Source organism: Vicugna pacos, chromosome 28 (genome assembly GCF_048564905.1).
Source record: "Vicugna pacos chromosome 28, VicPac4, whole genome shotgun sequence".
Taxonomy (NCBI): Eukaryota; Metazoa; Chordata; class Mammalia; order Artiodactyla; family Camelidae; genus Vicugna; species Vicugna pacos.
The window spans coordinates 9,985,197-10,002,944 of NC_133014.1; the positions used below are offsets into that span (position 1 = coordinate 9,985,197).

At 40.1% G+C, this 17,748-nt stretch overlaps 1 protein-coding gene across 1 annotated transcript in view; it reads left to right on the top strand.

Annotated features, from left to right (window-relative positions):
• The window catches only part of ACOXL (acyl-CoA oxidase like), a 247,466-nt gene that overhangs the window by 223,725 nt on the left and 5,993 nt on the right, over positions 1 to 17,748 (top strand).

Here is a 17,748-nt window from a genome sequence, read left to right on the forward strand (position 1 = left end):
GTCATCACTCTCTACCCCACCCCATCCACCGTGAGGCTGTCAGGGTGAACATTCAGATTTGTTGGAAATGGCAAATGCCTTCAAGGCAAATGCAAATTTTCTTACCTGTTTATTTCTCTTGGTTTCCACTTTCCCTTAATTTTTTGCTTTAAAGAAGTAAGAAAAATAAAAGACCCTAGATTTCTAGTATCAGAAATAGAAAGTTCCATATGTATGTATATGTGTGACTGAAACATTATGCTAGCCACCAGAAATTGACACAACATTGTAAACTGACTATCCTTCAATTAAAAAAAAAAGGAAAGAGATATTCAGAGACACAGAGAAACACAAGAATATCATGTTGACAATGGAGGCAGAGACTGGAGTGATGCATCTGTAGAAAGAGGAAGGGCAAGTATTGCTGGCAGTCACCCAAAGCCAGGAAGAGGCAGAGAAGGAGCCTCTCCTAGAGTCATCAGAGGAAGCATGACCCTGCAAACACCTTAATTTCAGACTTTAGCTTTCAGGACCATGAGAGAATAAATTTCTGTTGTTTTAAGCAACCCCTTCCCCCTAACCAAAAAAAGAAACAGAAATTTGCTTCAGTGTTATCTCGCTTGATCCCCTTTGATTTTCATTATCCTTACACGTGAATGAAGAAACTGAGACCCAGCGTGTCAAAGTAATTTGCCCAAAGTAATACAGGTAGCAAAAACTCACATCTCTTTGACTCTAAACATTTTCATGTATTATCTTTTTGGGGTAGGAATCAGCATCAGCCAGTCACAGGAAGCTCATCCAGTGCCTAATTCTCGGTTTGTGATATCATTCTCCAGAAAAAGGAACCATGGTCCTTGGAGAAATGACTGAATTCTCGGCCTGGGACAATGAGTATACAGGATGAACCTGGAACATCTTCTAGGGCCAGAAAGTCAGAAAATGCTCAAAACAAAAACAAAAACAAAAACAAAAACAAAAACAAAAAACCCCACATTCATCTGCAGAATTTGGGAAAGGAGCTGACAGAGAGCTCCCAGTGACCAAAGTTGGAACAACTTGAGCAACAAAATGAATAACGTAGTATCAGAAAACCCAATAACCCAGAGTATAAAATAATTAAACACAAGCCCATAATGATATAAGCAAACAATTGAACAGATAAAATAAATGAGGTAAAGAAGAGGTCTTCCTTCAAGAAGAATTCCACATGATGTATGTAGCAACTCCCCTCTTCAGGAGGTAAGACAGTCTTCCTTCCCTTGAGTGTGGGTTGGACTTAGTGACTTCCTTCTGTTTTAAAGAATAGGGTATGGAAGGGGAAGAGAGTTGCTTTACAGTGGAAAACTCTGGGATTAAGGTTAATATTACCAGTAATAAGTCATGTTGATGACATGTGCCTCCAGTAAGCTGTGGTGGGAAGAGCACTTCATTCTTCCTAAAAACCCAGAGCCCCAGTCCAATCATGAGAAAAACCTGGCAGACAAAACCAAATTGAGGAATGGTCTACACAACACCTGACTGGTACTCTGCAGACTGTCAATCAATGACAGACAAGGAAGGACTGAGAAACCATCACCAACCAGAGGAGACCAAGGAGACCTGATGACTGAATGCAATGCGGTACCTGGATGGAGTCCCGGAACAGGAAAGGACATTAGTAGAAAAACTAGCGAAGTCTGAATAAAGTCTGTATTTGTTAATATTAATGTACCAATCTTGGCTTCTCCATGCTTACAATGGACCATTATGTAAGATGTCACCATTAGGAGAAACCGGGTATAGAAGGGTATATGGAAACTCTCCATTGGAACTTTTCTACAAAATCAAAATATATTCTAAACTAAGAAGTTTATTTTTTAAAAAGTCAGCATCAGAGAATAGCAATCAGCCTGGGCTGATTCTAAATAATAAAACTTTTCAGAGTACCCAGGAGTTATGCTGAAGTTCCAGTCTAATGATGATTTGCAATGCATGTATTTATTCTCAAAAAAAATCTCATTTCATTCTCATAAAGATCTTAAAGGGAAGTAAAGCTGATATAATCCCCATGCAATAAATGAGTAAAACTAAGAAACAGAGACATTAAACAGCTGCTCAAGGTTCTAGCTGGGCACAGAACCCAGAACTCCTAATCCCAAATGCAGGTGGATTAAGCACGAGGCATCACCGACTTTAAGTGCTGTAGATTAAGCACTGAAGATACCTGAGTTTAAAAGATTCAGAAAGGCCTGCCTTATAGCCCAGAGTGAGTAAAATCCATCCACATACTCCAGAAGCAGCCCAGGTGCCCACTGGTCCAACTGGGACCCACGAGAGAGGGGTTGGGGTTGGGTTTTGTTTTCTTTTTTCTTTTTTTTAACATTTTTTATGGAGTTATAGTCATTTTACAATGTTGTGTCAAATTCCAGTGAAGAACACAATTTTTCAGTTATACATGAACATATATATTCATTGTCACATTTTTTTCTCTGTGAGCTACCATAAGATCTTGTATATATTTCCCTGTGCTGTACAGTATAATCTTGTTTATCTATTCTACATTTTGAAATCCCAGTCAGCTCCTTCCCACACCCCACCCCCTTGGCAACCATAAGTTTATATTATATGTCTATGAATCTGTTTCTGATTTGTATTTATGTTTTTTTTTTAGATTCCACATATGAGCAATCTCATATGGTATTTTTCTTTCTCTTTCTGGCTTACTTCACTTAGAATGACATTCTCCAGGAACATCCATGTTGCTGCAAATGGCATTATGTTGTCAGTTTTTATGGCTGAATAGTATTCCATTGTGTAAATATATCACATCTTCTTTATCCAGTCATCTGTTGATGGACATTTAGGCTGTTTCCATGTCTTGGCTATTCTAAACAGTGCTGCTATGAACATTGGGGTGCAGGTGTCATTTTGAAGTAGCATTCCTTCTGGATATATGCCCAGGAGCAGGATTCCTGGGTCATATGGTAAGTCTATTCCTAGTCTTTTGAGGAATCTCCATACTGTTTTCCACAGTGGCTGCACTAAACTGCATTCCCACCAGCAGTGTAGGAGGGTTACCCTTTCTCCACAGCCTCTCCAGCATTTGTCGTTTGTGGACTTTTGAATGATGGCCATTCTGACTGGTGTGAGGTGATGCCTCATTGTAGTTTTTTTTTTTTTGAAAAGAAAATACCTCTTTTCCTTTTTTTTTTTTTACATTTTTTATTGATTCATAATCATTTTACAGTGTTGTGTCAAATTCCAGTGTTCACAATTTTTCAGTCATTCATGGAGCCTCATTGTAGTTTTGATTTGCATTTCTCTGGTAATTAGTGATATTGAACATTTTTTTCATGTGCCTATTGATCATTTGTATTTCTTCCTTGGAGAATTGCTTGTTTAGGTCTTCTGCCCATTTTTGGGTTGGGTTGTTTGTTTTTTTCTTATTAAGTTGTATGAGCTGCTTATATATTCTGGAGATCAAGCCTTTGTCGGTTTCATTTGCAAAGATTTTCTCCCATTCCGTAGGTTGTCTTTTTGTTTTCCTTATGGTTTCCTTTGCTGAGCAGAAGCTTGTAAGTTTCATTAGGTCCCATTTGCTTATTCTTGCTTTTATTTCTATTGCTTGGGTAGACTGTTCTAGGAGAACATGTTTGAGGGGTATGTCTTGAACAAACCGATCACTAGAAATGAAATTGAATTAGCAATAAAAAAACCTCCCTACAAATCAAAGTCCAGGACCGGACGGCTTCACCGGGGATTTCTACCAAATATACAAAGAAGAACTCATACCAGTCCTTCTCAAACTCTTCCAGAAGATTGAAAAGAAGGGAATACTCCCAAACTCATTCTATGAAGCCACCATAACCCTGATACCAAAACCAGGCAAAGACACCACCAAAAAAGAGAATTACAGGCCAATATCACTGATGAACATAGATGCCAAAATCCTCACCAAAATATTAGCAAATAGAACCCAACAGCACATAAAAAAGATTATACATCATGACCAAGTGGAGTTCATCCCAGGGACACAAGGGTGGTTCAACATACGCAAATCAATCAGTGTAATACATCACATCAACAAGAGAAAGGACAAAAACCACATGATCATCTCAATAGGTGCAGAAAAATCATCTGATAAAATTCAACACCCATTTATGATAAAAACTCTCACCAAAGTGGGTATAGAGGGAACATATCTCAACATAATAAAAGCTATATATGACAAACCTACAGCCAGCAAAGTACTCAATGGTGAAAAACTCAAAAGCTTCCCACTAAAATCTGGGACAAGGGTTTTGTTTTCTTTTAAAATTCAAGCCCATCTCCCAAGCCCTTCCTGCCTGTGATAACTAGACTGCTTTCTGTCGTCCGGAACCTCAGTGTTGACCAAGCTGGTCCACATTCATTATCCTGTGTAATCCCCACTAGCTCCCTTTCGTGTGAATAGCTGCTAATCCACTTTATCGATGGGGAATCTGAGGCTGACTTGCAGCTGATTTAGGGAGAGGTAAAAGTGAGGCTTCTGGGCTGCGGTTCCCTGCTGTTCTAGTGTCCCCAGGTCTTAACTGTAGGATGAGCTGGCCCCACCTTTGTGCCCTCATTGTGGGACCTCGGCTCAGAGGCCGTCTAGTGGTGGTGCCCCCGGGGGCTCCCTCAAGACCCCCAAGTAAAAGGTTTCTGTGCCCTTTCCATTAAGTACTTTAGCAGGGGTCTGTATAGCACAATTGTGTGCTTTGTTCTTGGAAAACTCAGTGTCCGGGCATTATCCTGTTTCAGTCTTCATTAAGCTAGACATTTGTATTTATTTTGCTTTAGATAATTATCAGCATTAAGGAAAGAACTATCAGCTGAGGCTCACTTTAAGGAGGAAACCCTTTCAAAATAACCTAACAGTTAACAATCGTGTATCTCGGCTAAAACCAACTTAGTTGCTTAAAAAAAAAAAAAAGACAAAAGAAAACAGAACCAAAACTTCACCTTTTTAAAATGCTGTATTTTAATGTAAGTGAATATTTGGCATTGAGTCCTCTGCCTAATTTTACACCAGTTCTTAGAGTAAACTAAGATTTAGATAGAGCAGCCTCGTTTTTCTCGTTGGAGTGTTTGCTCTCTGAACTGCCGGGCACGGCTGTCCTGCTCTGTGCCCACCAGCACTGGAACAGTGGCTCCCGGTGGCACACGGGGAAGTGAATACAGGTGGACGTGTGGTCAGCTCACACTAGGAAATCAACACAGGGAAAGCCTTTCTGTCTACGTGCGTTGAAAGAGCCACAGCCCAGCTGTGGGTTGCAGATCAAAAAAGACCCTTTTCAGGGTGATGAAAATAATACTTAGCAAAATGTTAAATCACGTTCTGTTTCCTGCCTGGAGCCCAAATAATGGAACCATATGAGAGTGCAGGTTATATAAGGGACGGGCAGGGATGTGAGGCACGGCTGTATAGCCCAGCACCGCAGCCAGGAGGACCACTCCTCTCCACCTCCCAGAGGGCACGGGAGACGGCTTGTAACAGGAACCATGTTAAGAACCGAAAACCCGTTCAGGAAGAGGGAAGGTAAATACTGATCAGGAGCGTGTCCAAGCAATGCTGACATCCCCACCACATGTGATCACGTTACACCCACAGCTGTTACTCCTTCACCCAGATGTTGCCTTGATGTCCGCTCTGAGTTGTGACCCTCCAGTTCCTTCCCAATTGCACTGTTCCTGTTGCAGCAGCAGGTGACTGGTCTCCTTTCCCACCCGAGTCCTTCTCCCTTGCCCCTAGACCGACCATTTTCATTTTGCTGTGCCCCCTGGTGTGCTAGGGTGAAGCCCAGGATCACCTGCTCCAGCCCAAGTCCTGTGTTGTACCCTCGCCAGCAAGTCGACACCGGGGCACACCAACACCTAACAGCCTCAGTCTGCCCCAGTGAAAGGAATGCTTTTTGTCCCCGAGTGAGAACTGCTTGGAGACCCAGCTGCAGTAAGGAGGCCACAGGGAGCCTGCTGATGGCAAGTGATCTTGGCTCGTAGCTGTGTTTGCTCAAGTCTAAAACAACCACTATGGTTTGGGTTTTAGTTTCAGCTTAGTCAATCAAATAGTGGAATCAATGAGCAGGAAAAACATTCACGCCTGATGATTGATGGGTCCTTCAAGTAGTTCTGAGAAGACACAGCCACTCACACATTGATTTATTCTTAGGAAATGGGCTTGGGCAAGAGCGCGTGTAGGTGCGGCAGACACCAGACCCCAAAGCCAGGATGCTACTGAGCTCCTTTGAATTTAAAAGATGCCTGACGCTTATGTACTATTTTGAACTAAGTGTACAGCACAAATGCAGCCATTGTCTTGTGGCATAAAGACTTGGGGCAGAAGAAACAAAACGGGGGAAAAATGTAAAGGGAAGTTCCCAGATGGAAAGATGGTGCTAAGAATAGTAGCCTTTTTCCTCAAATCTTGACTTCAAGAACACATACCCCATACTCACACCCAGGAGGCTTAGAAATGGTACGCGTGCCCTTCACTTCCTACAAATGCAGTGTTGGCTGTCTTCCATGCTGTATTAAGTGTTCCTTTCTTAATGGCCACTCAGACATCCTATCCATCTATTTCCCTTTCCCAAAACCACTTGGATCAAGGCAGCTTAACAAATGTTCAGACGCTGGAATCAAATGCAAAGTGAACTGAGGTTTTTGGCAAAGGATGTTGCAAACATTCATCGGATTGGGGAAGGAAGGTAGGGCTTCTCAGTCTCTTAGCCTCACCTACTACGCACAGACTCTTGCTTTTCTTTGTAAGGAATCAGAGAGAAAACCTCTTGTTCCCCCACCTGGTAAGATCCATCTGACTTGGCTATAAAAAAAAGTGATGAGGTCGTGAGAACTCTTGCCTGTATCCTCCAGGCTGAGTGAAGACGCAGGTGTGGGGTGAAACCTCACGCACCCATTCCATCAGGGTCGGGAGGGACTGACTGCTCCTGTTCGGTGGCTCCTTCAAGCCAGAGGTGTTATTGAAATAGACAATGCAACAGCGTGGTCATCCAGGGAAGGCAATTGAGTCAAATTTTAAAATCTTCTTTGATTTGAAAGCATCCCCAGAACTGGTTTTAACTTCCTTTCATTTCGGTAGGACCCCTGGTTGACCTCCAGGGGATGGCGGGAACCAAAATATGAGTGTATCCTGGTCCACCTGCTTTTCCCAGAGCCAGAGACCCTCAGACACAGAGACAGTAACAGTATCAGTCCCAGCAGAGTGCTACTCAGAAAAGGGGAGACCTCTCTCTTCCCTCCCCGCTCCCCTTTACTTCTGGCCTAAGCCTGCTCTTCAGTGGCATAAAATACATTGTCAAACCTATAAATGCAGGCCATTCAACTGAGGTTAAGAAAACACAAGTGGGATATGTTTCTTCAGTTTGGCCAGTGAAATGGCCCCTAAGGTCACCACCCCTGCAATCCTGGTTCCGCGTGGCAGCCATCTGGTCGACCCTCATGCTTGGCCTCACAGTACGGCTTTGTGCGTCTGGAAGAGTCAAGCTCACTCTATTCCCCTCATTCAAGGATAACTTGTTATAACTGCAGGAAAGAGCAACTTGTTTTGGTGAACTCCAGCCTCTGAGGTTTTTTTGGCAGCTGCATTATCCTGGGCTCACCTGGGGAGATGCTCGAAGTGCTGGGTGATTAGGGTGTCCCTCCCCATGGGTTCACCCCCTCACTCCAGGATGCAAGGTGAGAATTTCCTATCAGTGAGATTTGTTCCTAAGAGTGGCCGGGTTAACAAAAAAATAGACCATTCGGGAGGTGGAATTCAGCTGAGTCAAACAGATAGGGCAGACACCAGTCACAGTTAAGGGCAAGGTGGGTTTTATTATGATTTTATGATAATAAAATTTAAATGAATTACTGAACTTAAAACGGAAATGCTCCCTAGTACATCCACTTTGGTAGAAATGAATAGTCTAGCTAGAAATCCATACTTTTCATAAAACAGAATGTTTGTGGTCACTTTTCTCTTTCTGATGGTAAGTCGCCCTTTTCCTTTGATTTTACAGACTGGTTATTGCTGTCACCTGTTTCCCATCTTGCCTCCTCTGGGGGACTCAAACCACTTGGTACTCAGTAAACGACACAAAGACAGCTAGCAGGGATGGCCCCATTTTAAGGGACAGAGAAGAGACAGGACTCACTTGTGAGCAGTTATAGGTCTATAGAAAACTAAAATTCCTCTGTCTCTTCCTTCCCTGGACAGTCACTTCACAGATTATGGCCTCAAACCACCAGGCATTAATTCTGTTCATCAAATTGGCTACTGCTGTGACAACATAAGAAAAATTAGCCAGCTCAAGTGCGTGACTTTTTGCCAGGTCTCTGGGGATACAGGTGTTCTGTTTCTTAATCTGGGTGATGGTTACCTGTGTGTGTTTATTTTGTGATAATAGAGCAAGCTGATCTATGCTTACTATTTGTATCTCTGCATATACCTTATGCCCCATCTAAAAAGAATACAAAGAAGAAAGAAAAAAAGAATCTTCTATTGTGCTTATAGAAAATCCCTTTGTTAAAACCCCACCTGAGAGTCATCTCACTACAATTATGGGGTTTTAATTTTTTATATTGAACTTCTGATTTTGAGAGAATCATAGATTCACATGCAGTTGTAAGAAATAATGCAGAGTGATTTCATGTCCCTTTGCCTAGTGTCCACCAGTGATATCATCTGTAGATACAGTACAATATCACACCCAGGATTTTGGCATAGATACAGTAAAGATAGTGTTTTATTCACCACAAGGGTTCCTCATGTGTTGCTTTTATAGTCACACCCCTTCCATTTCCCCACTTCCCCTTTAATCCTTAGGAAAAACTGATCTGTTCTCCATCTCTCTAATTTTGTCATTTCAAGAATGTTGTATAAAGGAGATCACATAATATGCAACCTTTGGGGGTTAGCTTTTTCCAATCAGCATAATCTTCTGGAGATTCATCCAGGTTGTTGCCTGTATGGTTAGCCTGTTCCTTTTTAGTGCTGCATAGTATTCCACATATGGATATACCACAGGTTGTTTAGCCATTCACTCATTGAAGGACATCTGAGTTTTTCCTAGCTTTTAACTATAAGGAATAAAGCTGTTACAAACACTTGTGTACAGGTTTTGGTATGAATATAAGTTTGAATTTCTCTAGAGCAAATGCCCAGGAGGGCCATTTTGGGATCATGTGGTAGGTGCATGTTGATTTTTTCCTAAGAACTTGCCAAACTGTTTTTCAGAGTAACTGTAATATTTTTCTCTCCTCCCAGAAATGCAGGCATGATCCAGTTTCTTCACATCCTCACCAGCATTTGGTGGTGTCACTATTTTCTATTTAGCCACTTGGATAGGTATATAGTAATATTTCACTGTGGTTTGAATTTGCATTTCCCTAATAGCTAATGATGTTGACCCTCTTTTCTGGTGCTTATGTGCCATCTGTATACCCTATTTGGTGAAACGTCTGTTCATGTCTTTTGCCCATGCTTAATTGGATTTTTTTTTTTTACCATTGAGTTTTAGAGTTCTTTATATATTCTAGATACTAGTCCTTTGTCAAATACATAATTTGCAGATATTTTCTCCCAGCCTATGGCTTATCCTTTTATCCTCTTAACATAGTCTTTTGCAGAGTAGAAGTTCTTAATTTTGATGAAGTCCAGTTTATCAGTTTTTCCTTTTATGGATTATATTTTTGGTGACCAGTCTCAGAACTTTTCACTTATGGTGAGGTCCTGAAGGTTTTATTCTACAGTTTTTTTTTCCTAAAAGTTTTAAACTTCTACACTTTAAATTTAAGTCCATGATCCATTTTGAGTTAATTTTTGTATAAGTTAGGAGACTTCTTTTTTCTTGTCCTTTTTTTTTAAAACCTTTATATGTCCAATTTCTCCAGCAGCAGTTGGTTGAAAGGTTGTCTTTTTTCCCTTGAATTGCTTTCACATCTTTGTAAAATCAGTTGAGCATATTTGTGTCATTCTATTTCTGCATTCTCTGTTTTGACCCATGGATCTATGTATCTATTCCTCTGTCAGTATCACATGGTCAGTCTTGATTACTTTAGTTACATGAACTTGAAATGTGGTAGGTTGATTCCTCCAACTTTTAAATTCTTTTTAAAAATTGTTTTAGATATTCTAGTTCTTTGCCTTTCCATGTAAATTTTGTCTATATCTACGGAAAAAATCTTTCAGGGATTTTGAAAGGAATTATGTTAAAAACCTGTGTATCATTTTTTGGAGAAATGACATCAATACCATGCTGAATCTTCTGATATATGAATATGGTGTGTCTTCTCATTTATATAGATCTCTTTTGAGTTCTTTAATCAGCATATTGTAGTTTTCAGTATACAAGACCTGTACATGTTTTGTTAGACTTACACCTAATCATTTCCTTTTTTTTTTTTGAGTAAATGATACTACATATTTGATTTCAAGTGTCTACATGTCCATTGCTAGTATATGGATATATACTTGACTTTTATATGTTGGTTTTATATCCTATACCCTTGCTGAATTTACATATTAATTCTAGGAGTTATTGAAGATTCTTGGGAATTTTCTATACAGATAAACATGTTATGAGAAAATAAGGACATGGTTTCTCTGGATATGGGATTCTGGATTGAAAGTCCTTTTCTTCCAGCACCTGAAAGTATTTCTGCCTTCATAATTTCTAATGAGAATCTGCTGTCATTCAAAGGTTTTTTTTTTCCTCCAATTTTTTTCTTATGAATAAAGCATCATTTTTCTCTCTCTGCTTTCAAGAAATTTTTTCATCTTTAGTTTTCCGAAGTTTAATGTTGATGTACTGTGATGTGGATTTCTTTGAATTTACCATGGTTGAGTTTCACCCAACTTTTTGCATTTGTTGGGTTATTTATATCTTTTGCCAAAATGGGGGCGTTACCAGTCATTACTTCAAGTACTTTTTAGCTCTGCCCTCTTTCATTTCTCTTCTTTTATTATAAGAACTCCGATGACATTTAAGTTAGATCTTTTTTGACTGCCTCTGTTTACATTTGTTCAGATTCAGTAATTTCTATCATTCTATCTTCCAGTTCACTAATTTTTACTCTGTCTCCTCCATTCTGGTGTTGAGACTATCCACTGGGTTTTTACTTGGGTCATTGCATTTTCTTTTTTCTTTTTTTTTTAATTGAAGTGTAGTTTTTTTTATTAACCATTTTTAAAATTGAAGTGTAATTTACAATTTGTGTTGGTTTCAGGTATACAGCAAAGTAATTCATATATATATATATATATATATATATATATATATATATATATATATATACACACACACACACTATTCAGATCCTTTTCCATTATAGGTTATTACAAGATACTGAATATAGTTCTCTGTGCTATACAGTAGGTTTTTGTTGTTTATCTGCTTTATATACAGTAATGTGTATATGTTAATTCTAAACTCCTAATTTATCCCTTCCCTTCCCTCCCCCCAACTCCTGCTTTTCCTTTTGGTAACCATAAGATTGTTTTCTATGTCTTTGAGCCCATTTCTGTTTTGTAAATTAGTTCATTTGTATCATCTTTTTAGATTCCACATATAAGTGATACCATATGATATTTGTCTTTCTCTGTCTGACTTATTTCACTTAATATGATCATCTCTAGGTCCTTCCATGTTACTGCACATTGTATTATTTCATTCTTTTTTATGACTGAGTAGTATTCAATTATATATATATATATATATATATTTATATATATATATATATATATATATATATACACACCACATCTTCTTTATCCATTTATCTGTTGATGGACATATAGGTTGCTTCCATGTCTTGGCTATTGTAAATAGTGCTGCCATGAACATTGGAGTACATGTGTCTTTTTGAATTAGAGTTTTGCCCAGAAATGGGATTGCTTCATTATAAGAGGGGAAAAAAATGTTCCTTCACCTTCTTTATTTTTTAAAAAGATATTTTATATAAAATAGTAGATCAGAGTTTATATCTGGTATTATATCCTCTGAGCTGAAAGAAAATTGGGGGGGCGGGTGCTATAGTGAGAGTCTATGGTGATAAATCTCTCAGTTTTTATTCATCCTAAAATTTTAAATTTCATTTTCATTTTTAAAGATAATTTCACTGGATAGAGAATTTTAGATTAATTTGTTATCTACTGTCTTCTTCCTTCTCTCTGATGAGAATTCTGCTGTCATCCTTATCATGTTTCCCATGCATGAGATTAACTTTTCTCTAAGTTTACAATTTTTTTCTTAACTTTGATTTTAAGCAATTTTGCTACGATGTACCTAGGTATGGGGTTTTTTGAGTTTGTTTTGTTTTAAAATGTATCTCCTTGAGAAAGACAAATATCATATGATGTCACTTATATGTGGAATCTAAAAAAAAAAAAAGAAACAAATTCTATTTACAAGCCAAAAACAGACTCACAGACATAGAAAACAAACTATGGTTACCAAAGGGGAGAGGGTGGGGAAGGATAAATTAGGAGTTGGGGATTAAGAGATACACCTCACCATATATAAAATAATAAACAACAAGGACCTACTGTATAGCACAGGGGACTATATCAATTACTTGTAATAACATACAATGGAAAAGAATCTGAGAAGAAAAAATATACACGTATGTATATGTATTAACTGAATTACTTTGCTGTATATTTGAAACTAACATTGTAAATCAACTACACTTCAATGAAATTTTAAAAATAAAATAAATAAAATGCCTCTGCTTGGTGTTCATTGTACTTCTTGAATACGTGGAGGATGTTTTACATCAAATTTGGAAACATTTCAAACCCTTACATCTTCTAGAATTTTATTTCTCATTCTGTCTGACTTCTGGGATTCCAATTGTATGTGTGTTAAGTTGCTAACATAATCCCACAGGGCACAGCTGTTCTCTCCCATTTTTCCCTTTTTTTAGTGCCCCACAAAATAATACTGATCTGTTTGCAAGTGTACTGATCATTCTGCTGTTAAACCCATCAGTGAATGGATTTGTACCACTTTAAAATATTTTAAATATTTAAATAAGATATTTTATGTCATTTAAAAATATTCCACTTCTCAGTTCTAAAATGTCCCTTTCATTCTCTTTTAGAGGTTACGTTTATCTCATGAAGTGTCCCATTTTAACCCATTATATCCATTTTTTCGTGTGAATTCTTGACTATATTTATAATAATTGTTCTAGAATCCTTGTCTGATTCTAATAACTGGTGGTCTGTAAGTCTGCTTTTATCAATTGTGCTTTCTCGTGATTTGAGGTTATGTTTTCCTACTTCTTTGCAGATCATATAACTTTGCATTATACTCCAGACATTGTGTAGAACAGATTTGATTTTCTTTTGTTTCCTTCCTTTTCTTTAGTGTGGTGGTCAGGGTGAGGGACTGATCATTAGGGTTCCTCGTAGAGCCAAGCTGAGCAGGGGCTGCTCTAATTAGACTGCGCTCACTGTGCCTAGCCCAGCCCCCACCCCAACTCCCATCCTGCCTTTTTGGTCCTGTCAGCAGTTGAGCGGGGAGGATGCTGGATTAGAGCCTCAGAAATCTTTCACTCAACTTTGGTTCAATTTCTGGTTGTTACCATGGGAGCAAAGTTCTCCTGAATCTCTCTACATCCTAACTAGAAGTCCCCCCAAATTGCTTTTGAAATCGTTTGGCTCGATGAAATTCAAAATTCCGGGACCCGTGGACACAGAATTTCTCCATGCTAACTTCGGACTCTTACTGTGCATTTAGTTCTGGCCATTTGTGGGGCTTCTGATTCTTGAAAAAAAAAAAAAAGACCTTGACTGAAAATCATTCCTTCCCGGGCACGTTCACATTTCTTTGGGTCTGTACTTACAAGGCTGAGCAATCAGTTCATTAAAATGCCATAATCCTTTGTATGAAAACGTGCGAAGCTAATAGTGAAATTTTATTATAACCACCTGATTTAATATTCTTTCTTGTTTCATGTAAATGTCTTTGTAGAAAATGCTGCCAAGAGCGGCATTGTGGTTACTTTAATTCCATTGCCAATACTTTCATATGGTTTCCTGTATTCTAAAGGGAAGGTTTACACACTTGTCTTCTTTTTAAACCTTTCCACTTATGAATCAGTAGCAGTATGAATAAATGTCAGAAGTTCTTATTAAGTGGTTAAAGCTGATACCTCTGCCTCAGCATTCTTGTTCTAGGTAATGAAGCTTAAGTAAACTCTGCATTAGAAAATGCCAGAGTTTTAAAGAAATTGTGTTTGATTACTAACTAAAGAACACACCGTAATAATAACATTTATAAATACTCTACTCTGTGCCGAACTCACCTAATCCTAACATTTAGGAGATAAGGAAGTCAGAGCATCAGGGTTCAAAGTCCCACTCCTTTACTGAAATGGGCATTGTCAGCAGTATTTAGAAAAGAACAGAACTGTGTACTCTTTGGATGAAGAACATTGCAATAGGAAGCACACTGTGATGGTCAACTTCTCTCTCCTCGAAATGAACTCTCTAGTTAGGCTAAATGGAGGCATTTTTGTTATTTGGTGAGGAAAATGATTTCTCCATTCCTCATGTTTCCGACTACACTGAATATTTTTATCAGATGAAGAAGTAATGAACAGAAAATAGAGTTTATATTGTTTCAGAGAAACTGTTAAACCGGAGTCCTGATTATTTAATAGAACCACAGAATTTCATTTTGTGCTAATGAAACTTGGCCGTAGAAACCATAAGAATGTACACGTTCTTGGGACCAACGAGCTAAGGTCTGGCCCCGCCTTGAGGAGCTGGCCGGTGGTCAGTAGAAACAGGACCGGAGCTCCCCTTTCCCAGTACACAGTGTGCGATTGTGCCCTGGGTAAATGTTTCAGGTATATTTTTCTTTATGTTGACCACTGGCCTGGCATTTGGGGCTAAGATGGCAAATTAGCTGTTACAGACCTGCCACTGTGACCCTCTAGAGAGTGTTTATCTACAGAGACAGGCAATTCTTCAGGAGACGTGAATGGATGGGAGAGAAGTAAGATCATGGCCTCTGTGTACTCCCGGAGTTTGGAAAGTCTTCACAGCACGTGGTAACAGCCACAGGGAAATTACTTGATTGAGGCGCTTTTCACTGATCACTATTTGACAGTCGTCACGTTGCTCTTTGAAGGGATTTGCATTGTGTTGGTGACTTAAGGTGTGGACCAGGAGAGCTGGGAGGGCTTGCGCAGAAGAGTCATTCAGCTTCCTGGAGGGGAATCCGCCCAGCAACTGGCCCTCCCTCCACAGGCAGAGAATCTGTTGTTTCTTGAAAGCCCTTGTAAGGGGCCTCATTGGCCTACTTTCTGCAGCGCTGAAGCCTTGTCCGTCTCAGGAGCACCCAGACCATCAGGCTGGCCCTTTCCCATCATGGCGGCTGGCTCTGAATGTCGTTGGCACCTTCCTTCAGTGGCAACCCTCCCAGGCCCCCCACGACTGCCCTAGTCCTCTTGCAGAATCTGAGCTGATGTGGCTGGTCAGACCCAGGCTTTCCACTTTGGGCACACTGCTCCTGACTTAGGGACAACATCACAGGTCACGCGTTTGCCATGGTGGTGGAGGCATTTCCTCAGTGCAACACCCCGTTCCCTCCAGGGACCAGAAACAGTGAAGCACGGGGGAAAGACAGAGGCAGCATGGGTTAACAGAGCTATGGAAGCAGAAAGCTCTGGATTAAAACCCTAGCTGTGGAGGAAGGGTAATAGCTCAGTGGTAAAGTGTATGCTTAGCATGCACGAGGTCTTAGGTTCAATCCCCAGTGCCTCCATTAAAAACAGATTAACTAATTAAATTTAAAAATTAAAAATATATTTAAAAAAACACTTAGCTGTACCAGTTATGAGCTACGTGACTTGACACAAAATCCTAAATTTTTTCAGCCTTGTTTTCCTCATCTGTAAAGTGGGCTGGTACCTGACAGAGTTGTGAGGACTGAATGAGACAGTTGATACAAAGACCTTCTCTGTAGGCACATAGTAGGTACGCAGCAAATGGCAGTGCCCTGGAGCAGAGCACAGAAAACTCGGGTGATATAGGTGAAAGGTCACTGCATCATGATGTTATAAAGATGCTGGAGATGCAGGGAGGCGGCCAAATCAAGGCAGCCTGGTACCTTTACCAGCTCAGCTATCTGGGATGGGGCGTGGAGAGCACAGACACCACATGGGAGAGGTGTGTCATCAGTCTATGAAGTGTCCACTGAGGACCAGGATTGAACAACACAAGCATGGAATAACCAGGGACAGTAAAGGCCGGCAAAGGTCGGCAAAGGTGGCCAGAAGCACCTGGCGGAATCTCTGTTACAGGTCACAGTGCAGCGAAGGCCATAAGTGACAGCCGCAAGCAACAGGGGAACCTCATTTCACCAATCACTTCTACTTTATTCCCTCAACCCATGTTTAAGATTTTTTAAAAATTTGTTGATTAATTGTTTTAAGGTTATCCTTCTTTGAAAGTGTGTGGCTCAACATCTAATCCGAAGTCAAGTCAATCGAAAAAGAATCTGAAAAAAAAATACATATATATATGAATCGCTTTGCTGTACACCTGAAACGAACACTGTAAATGAACTACCGTTCAATAAAAAATAAGAATCTAAAAAAAGAGAAGAAAAACAACAGGCAGAAAATGACGTGAATAGCTCACCAATATCTAGCAATCCCTTAGAAAGTAAAGGCTGGCTGCAGACAGATTCCTTTTGAAAAGTATATGTAATTGCTCTCTTGGAGCAAGTGTTTGTGGTTTGGTCTGGTTTGGGAAGGTTAAAAGCTTTCATTTCTGTGCATTAACCAGATATAGTAATTGATACCAACAAGAACACTCTTGCGAATCGCCTTTAGGACACATACACACTGTCACTTCACACAGGAGGGAACAGGTCAGGGAAGGTTACCTGCCCACAGCCGCGGGACTAGAGAGTGGTGGAGCCTAGTTCCACACCTTGCCTCCCTGGTGCACTTCTGTGAGAGAATTCTCTGCAAACTCATCACCCCTGATTGCCCAGGTATCTGGGGGTCAGAGTCCCATCTAGACTTTTTCCACAGTCACCCACCTACATTAAATGCTGATTGTGTTAATTCCGGCTCTGCTATGGGAGGTACCTGGTCTGGGCAGCATCTATGTGGTGAGGAGGCACGTAAGAACAGCTAGCATTCTTTTATTTTAACCAGTCCAGACCTCCTGAAAAAACACACTCCAAATATCACTCTTTAAAATCAGTATTTTTCCGATGGGTTTATTACCTTTTTGTAAGGCAGGCTGTTCTTTCCTTGAGGCCGGGTTAGGCACGAGAGGCCATTCTGTAGCCTGTGGGTGGAGGGGATGGGTGGAACCTCCCCCAGTCCTGGCTGCACTCTTCCAGGCAGCCAGAGCCAGAAGGGGTCTCACAGAGCAAGGGGCAGCCACTCCACCATCGCCCTCCCTTGGCACGTAGTACAGAAGCCTGAACAGTTTCATATCACCTGCCAAGAGCAAGTGTGTTTTCTTGTGCTCTGACATCTTGTTCCTGACCCAAGAGTGAGTTTTGGAAGAGATGTGAATAACACCCAGAAAGATAGATTCTTTTGCTGCCAAAGCACTGTCAGAGGAGGCCCATTACAACCAGAGATTTAGCTAAGCAGAGTCTCAGAACATCATACCCCACATGTCCAAGTTTCAGTTGAAAACCAGTCATCATACCAAAAATGAGGAAGATCTCAAACTGAACGGAAAAGGACAATCAATAGATGTCAACATGGAGATGACAAGAGATGCTGGGATTA